Source organism: Chlorocebus sabaeus, chromosome 8 (assembly GCF_047675955.1).
Source record: "Chlorocebus sabaeus isolate Y175 chromosome 8, mChlSab1.0.hap1, whole genome shotgun sequence".
Lineage (NCBI taxonomy): Eukaryota > Metazoa > Chordata > Mammalia > Primates > Cercopithecidae > Chlorocebus > Chlorocebus sabaeus.
This window is the reverse complement of record NC_132911.1, coordinates 112,245,190-112,251,660: the sequence shown is the minus strand read 5'-3', so window position 1 is coordinate 112,251,660 and position 6,471 is coordinate 112,245,190. Positions and strand designations below refer to the sequence as shown.

Here is a 6,471-nt window from a genome sequence, read left to right as displayed (position 1 = left end):
CCAAACACATTCATGTCAATTTTCTTTCTTTTTTATTTTTTTAAGCAAATCATAAAGACCCAGCTTACCAGCTTTCCTTTTTTTTGTTTTTTGTTTTTGTTTGTTTGCTTGTTTGTTTTGTTTTTTTTTTGAGACAGAGTCCTGCTCTCTCGACCAGGCTGTAGGGCAGTGGCAGGATCTCAGCTCACTGCAACCTCCGCCTCCCAGGTTCAAGCAATTCTCCTGCCTCAGCCTCCTGAGTAGCTAGAACTACAGGCACACACCTCCATGCCCAGCTAATTTTTTAAATTTTTAGTAGAGACAGGGTTTCACCATATTGGCCAGGCTAGTCTTGAACTCCCGACCTCAGGTGATCCGCCCGCCTTGGCCTCCCAAAGTGCTGGGATTACAGGTGTGAGCCACTGTGCCTGGCCACAGCTATACTTGTTTAAACCTAAGCTTGATAGTACATATTTAAACAATTGTCAAAACTTACCAAGTTGCCAGCATTCATGCACCACTGGAAAACATTATTAATTTATATTAAACTAGAAATGTATTACCATTATTGCATTATTATCTTTCACTACTAAATACTGAAAAAAAAAATTGAAGTTATTTCTGTAGAACAGGAGTCCCCAACTCTCGGGCCACTGACCTGTAGCAGTCTGTGGCCTGTAGGAACTGGGTCACATAGCAGGAGGTGAGCAGTGGTCAAACCAGCAAAGCATCATCTGTATTTACAGCCACTCCCCATTGCTGGCAATATCTCCTGAGTTCCACCTCCTGTCAGATCAGTGCAGTATTAGATTCTCATAGGAACGTGGACCCCACTGTAAACTGCACATGTGACAGATCTAGACGTCATGCTTCTTATGAGAATCTAATGCCTGATGATCTGTCACTGTCTCCCATCACTCCCAAATGGGACTTCAGGAACACAAGCTCAGGGCTCCCCCTGATTCTACATTAAGATGAGCTGTATAATTATTTCATTATATATTACTGTGTAATAGTAATAATAGAAATAAAGTGCACAATAAATGTAATGTGATTGAATCATCCCCAAACCATCCCCCACTCCCACCCCATCCATGCAGAAATTGTCTTCCATGAAACCGGACCCTGGTGCCAAAAATGTTGAAGACTGTTGCTGTAGAAGATTCATCCTGTCAATGTTAATTTCACAGCAGGACAATACTAGGAGGCTCACATTTCAGACACAACAGAAAAGCAGATCCATGCTGGTGTTAGCATGCAATCTCGTCCTACTACAAAAGGGTAAAGTCTCACCTTGGAATAAGTTTACTAAAAAGGCAAAGTGCACACAGAGATTTCAACAACTTTAAAGACAAAAAAAAAAAAAAAAAAAAAAATTCCCAACAATAAACTCAAAAGTCTATGACAAATACGGGCTCTGATGAGCTGTTTATAAATACTTTAGATACAATTATACTGAAAGTCGTGTTTGTTTGAAATCTTAAAAAGAAGTTCCTGTTGGCCTGGCGCAGTGGCTCACGCCTGTAATCCCAGAACTTTGGGAGGCCGAGGTGGGCAGATCACAAGGTCAGGCGATCAAGACCATCCTGACTAACACGGCGGAACCCTGTCTCTGCTAAAAATATGAAAAAAATTAGCTGGGCTTGGTAGCACGCACCTGTAGTCCCAGCTACTCTGGAGGCTGAGGCAGGAGAATCCCTTGAACCCAGGAGGCAGAGGTTGAAGTGAGCCGAGATCACACCACTGCATTCCAGCCTGGGCAGCAGAGCGAGACTTTGTCTCAAAAAAAAAAAAAAAAAGTTCCTATTAATCCTCAAATAGCACTTGTCATTGTTTGACATTTCTGTTAAATGTATGCATTGAATTACTTGTTACCCAAGCCAGAAGCTGCTTCTTACCATTTATCGTTTAGGACTTTAGCCGTCTTTTTCAACATCTATTCCTTCTTGACCATTCTCGACAATCCTCTTTGTAGTAATTTTTCTACCAACCATTTTAGTAAAAGTTGATAGCAATTTGAAGTTGCCCATCCCAGTACTACCAAATGAGGTGGAAGAGAATGAAGTGAGACTCCCATGACCTAGTGACCTGAATGAAGTAAATCCAAAGAAGTCAAAAACTTCCACCAAAAACTTCCCTGAAGACATCATCTGGGTTAGGGAATGTGAAGCCAAACTCACAGGAACTGTCAAAATGACTTCCACCTCCTCTCCACCAATTAACCCTTCTTTGCCATATTTTTCATAGATGTCCTGCTTTTTAGCATCTATCTGAGAGCACTTCACAGGCCTCGGCTTCTTTTTTTTTTTTTTTTTTTTTTTTTTTTTTGAGACGGAGTCTCGCTCTGTCGCCCAGGCTGGAGGGTGGTGGCGCAATCTTGGCTCACTGCAAGCTCCGCCTCCCGGGTTCACGCCATTCTCCTGCCTCAGCCTCCCGAGTAGCTGGGACTACAGGCACCCGCCACCACGCCCGGCTAATTTTTTTTTTTTTTTTTTTTTTAGTAGAGACGGGATTTCACCGTATTAGCCAAGACGGTCTGGACCTCCTGACCTTGTGATCCACCCTCCTCGGCCTCCCAAAGTGCTGGGATTACAGGTGTGAGCCAACACGCCCGGCGGCTTCTTCTTTCTTCTCAGGATTTTTATCTGGGTGTTACTTCAGTGCCAGTTTTCCATATGCCTTTTTAATATCCTCAGTTGAAGCATGTCTCTGCACGCCTAGAACTTCATAGTAATCCACCATGTTTTAACAGATTGTTGGAACAGGTCCAAAGACGGAAGCTACTGGCAGTGAGATACAGGGGAGGCGAAGCGGTAGCCCGGGTCTCCTCTAGGCTCCAGCACCGCTGTGCTTGTGGCAGCAGCCTGCTCCGCTCTTTAAAAACAAAATCCAACTGAGAATATAACATCACTAAAATTTAATTAAATAAAAAATCACTAACATTAAATGTAATCAAATAAAAACATAAATATTCCTCTAGCATAACTACCCACAATGGCAGTAGGGTTTCCTAACTAAAACCGAAAAGAAATTAAACTAACCAAATCCCACCGGAATTCATTGAATGAAGCTAAAAAATTTTAAAATATAAAACAGTGGGCTTGTTTTGTGAATAAGTCTGTGCATTCTTTTACTTATTTGTTTAAATTATAACTGCTGTGTTTAAATATTACAAAGAAAATAAATATATCCTTTATTGAAAGTGGTGGAAACAATAATTTTAAATGACCTAATTAGCTCTACCAATCCATTTAGCTACTGCTTTTTAGTCAGTACTAGCAGGAAACCATGACTTCCTGAATTTGGAAATGATGCATAGCTCCTAATAAACGTACGCAATAAAGTTGCCCATTTTTTCTTCCAAATGTAACAGCAACTTATCTTTATTCATTTTGTGTAAAGTAAAAATTTGCATATCATCTCAATTTTTAAAGTGATTTCTAGTAATGTGTGAATAGTATTCCAGGCATGTTTTAGCAGGCAGGGGAGGAAGGTAGACCTACTGGTTGTATTTTCATGAGAATTTCAGGGGACTGATGGTAAAAGAAACATGCCTGGGCCTCTTGGGATTGAGGAGTGGCCCAGAAATCTGGAGACAATGACTCTTGCTTAGCTTCCTAGGCATTATGCCGTTTGAAAAGAAACTCATTCAAAGGGAAGAAGAGTCAAGGCATTACGTTGGGCCGGGCACGGTAGCTCACGCTCGTAATCCCAGTACTTTGGGAGGTCAAGGCAGGGGGATTACTTGAGGTCAGGAGTTCGAGACCAGCCTGGCCAACATGGCAAAAACCCATCTCTACTAAAAATGCAAAAAAAAAAAAAAAAAAAAAAAATCAGCCAGAAGTAGTGGCACACTCCTGTCTCAGCTACTCGTGAGGCTGAGGCAGGAGAATCGCTTGAATTCAGGAAGCAGTCCAGCCTGGGTGACAGATTGAGACTCAAAAAAAAAAAAAAAAAGGACATTACTTTGGTCCATTAGCTAAGTTTTTTTATAACAGTAAATGGTTTTGAGTACAGTATAATGTGGTATCATTAAAATTGTAAGTCCAAGCTGCACAACAAATGTGGTTCGAGGAAGGAGGAGAGGACACAGCAATTACAATATTTATCAAGTGGAAAAGCGTATTACTAGAAGTGCCGTGGGCTGCTTAGAACACACCATGACTATAGCAAAGAAGTAATATCCTGAGGAAAAAAATGAGTAATTTTAGCCCTACTGCTTCCCTTCACCCAACCATCACCACCAATAGCGATCCACGGTTTCTAACATTTCACAAATGAGTCGACTTATTCTTCAAGTAACATGTTATACAAATAAAAGACCAATGAAGGGAAGCTCCTGTAATGATTTTTTAGATAGCTGGTGAAACATTAGTTCTGGGTGTGTGAAAGGGTATTTCTGGAAGAGAGTAGCATTTGAATCAGTGGACAAAGTAAAGAAGATGTGCTCTCAATAATGTGGGCAGCCATCATCCAATCCTTGGAAGGCCTCGATAGAACAAAAAGGTGGAGGAAGGGTGAATTCTCTCTCTCTTCTTAAGCTGGAGCATTCATCCCCCTTCCTTAGACATTGGAGCTCCTGATTCTCAAGACTTCAGATTCCAGGACTTATACCACTCCCCAACACTGAGTTCTCAGGCCTTTGGACTCAGACTGAACTATACCACCAATTTTCCTCGTTCCCCAGCAGACAGCATATCATTAGACTTTTGGGCCTCTATGATTGGATGAGCTAATCCCCATAATAAAAATATATGTGTGTTATGGGATATATAGGATACACACACACACAAGCGCGTGCGCACGCACACATATCTTGTTGGTTCTGTTTCTCTGGGGAACCCTGACTAATACAGGCTACCACAACACTTTACTTATAAATTTATGGAGTACAAGTGTGATTTTGTTACATGCATAGATAGTGCACTGGCAAAATAAGGTTTAGAGTATCCATCACCCAAATAACGTACATTGTACCTATTCGGTAATTTTTTGTCATCCGTTCTACCCTTTCACCCTTCTGAGTAGCCATTTTCCATCATTCCACACTCTATGTTCATGTATCACAACAGTTTACAGCTAAATTGGGAGCAGTGAGACTGGTCAGGATTGATTGGATTTGGGATATATTTTACAGATAGAATTGACAGAATTTGATGGTAGATTGGGAATTCACAGAATGCAGGAAGTATCATCAGATGAGTAGATTTCTATGAGGAGACTAGAGGACAAGAATTTAGGAGTCAACTAATTGTACATCCTAAGTTTTAGATGTTCAAATCAATATGTATATAGAGTGCATATATATATACACACACACACATATATAGTTTTTTACATTTAATCATATAAAATTGCCATGTTTGTATATCAAAAAATGGATGTCAAAAATTTATATAGTTAAACCAAATAAAAATAAATTCAAGAGTAATAAGCATATAAATGTTGTTTAAAACCATAGCACTTAATCAGATTGTGTATTATGCAGAAGTAAATGGAGAAGAAACAAAAACTGAGCCCTGGAACACTTCAACCTTTACAGATCAGAAAGATAAAAAAGAAGCAGAAAAAGGGAACTAAGAAGAAGTAATGTCTGAGAAAAGTTAGAAAATTTTGTCTTAGAAGACAATCGGAGAAAGTATTCCGAGGAGGAGGAATGAATCAAGTTTGACAAATGCTTTTAATAGGTTAAGTAACCTGAAGACTCAGAAATGACCATACAAATGAAACCAATTAGCTTTACAAAAGGCAATTCATTCATATTATTGGAAAAAAAGAAACATGTGTGCTCTAAAAAATAAATTCATTACTAACAATGTCAATTGGTAACTGTCATATGATTTCTCAAAGTTTAGGCTTTCTTTTTTTTACAGTTTAGATAGAGTATATTTCCCCATTACCCTAATAGGTTTAAATAGGTATTTTTGTAAGTTAAGTCTATTGCCTAAATAATGCAGAAATATAAAATAAAATCTTTTTTTTTTTTTTTTTTTTTTTTGAAACAGAGTCCCTCACTGTCGCCCAGGCTGGAGTGCAGAAGCTCCATCTCAGCAGCTCACTGCAAGCTCTGCCTCCCAGGTTCATGCCATTCTCCTGCCTCAGCCTCCTGAATGTCTGGGACCACAGGTGCCTGCCACCACGCCCGGCTAATTTTGTATTTTTTTAGTAGAGGCGGGGTTTCACCGTGTCAGCCAGGATGGTCTCGATCTCCTGACCTCGTGATCCACCCGCCTCGGCCTCCCAAAGTGCTGGGATTACAGGTGTGAGCCATCACACCCGGCCCAGAAATATAAAATGTTAAGTCAGAGATGGATTAGATTTCAAGCACCCAGCAGCATGTTCTGGTGAGAAATATCTGTACCCAGGAAATTAATCTTTATCCAATCTCAGAATAAATGCTCAAAAGAAAAGTACTGAAGGTTTTTGTACCAGTCATTTGGGACCTGTTGTGAAGAGATATATTGACAGAATTATGCACCAGTGGTCAGGTAG

At 40.1% G+C, this 6,471-nt stretch overlaps 1 pseudogene; it reads right to left on the bottom strand.

Moving 5' to 3' along the window:
• Nucleotides 1–1,915: 1,915 nt before the first annotated feature.
• On the bottom strand, nucleotides 1,916–2,940 carry LOC119624792 (dnaJ homolog subfamily B member 6-like; annotated as a pseudogene).
• Nucleotides 2,941–6,471: the final 3,531 nt, after the last annotated feature.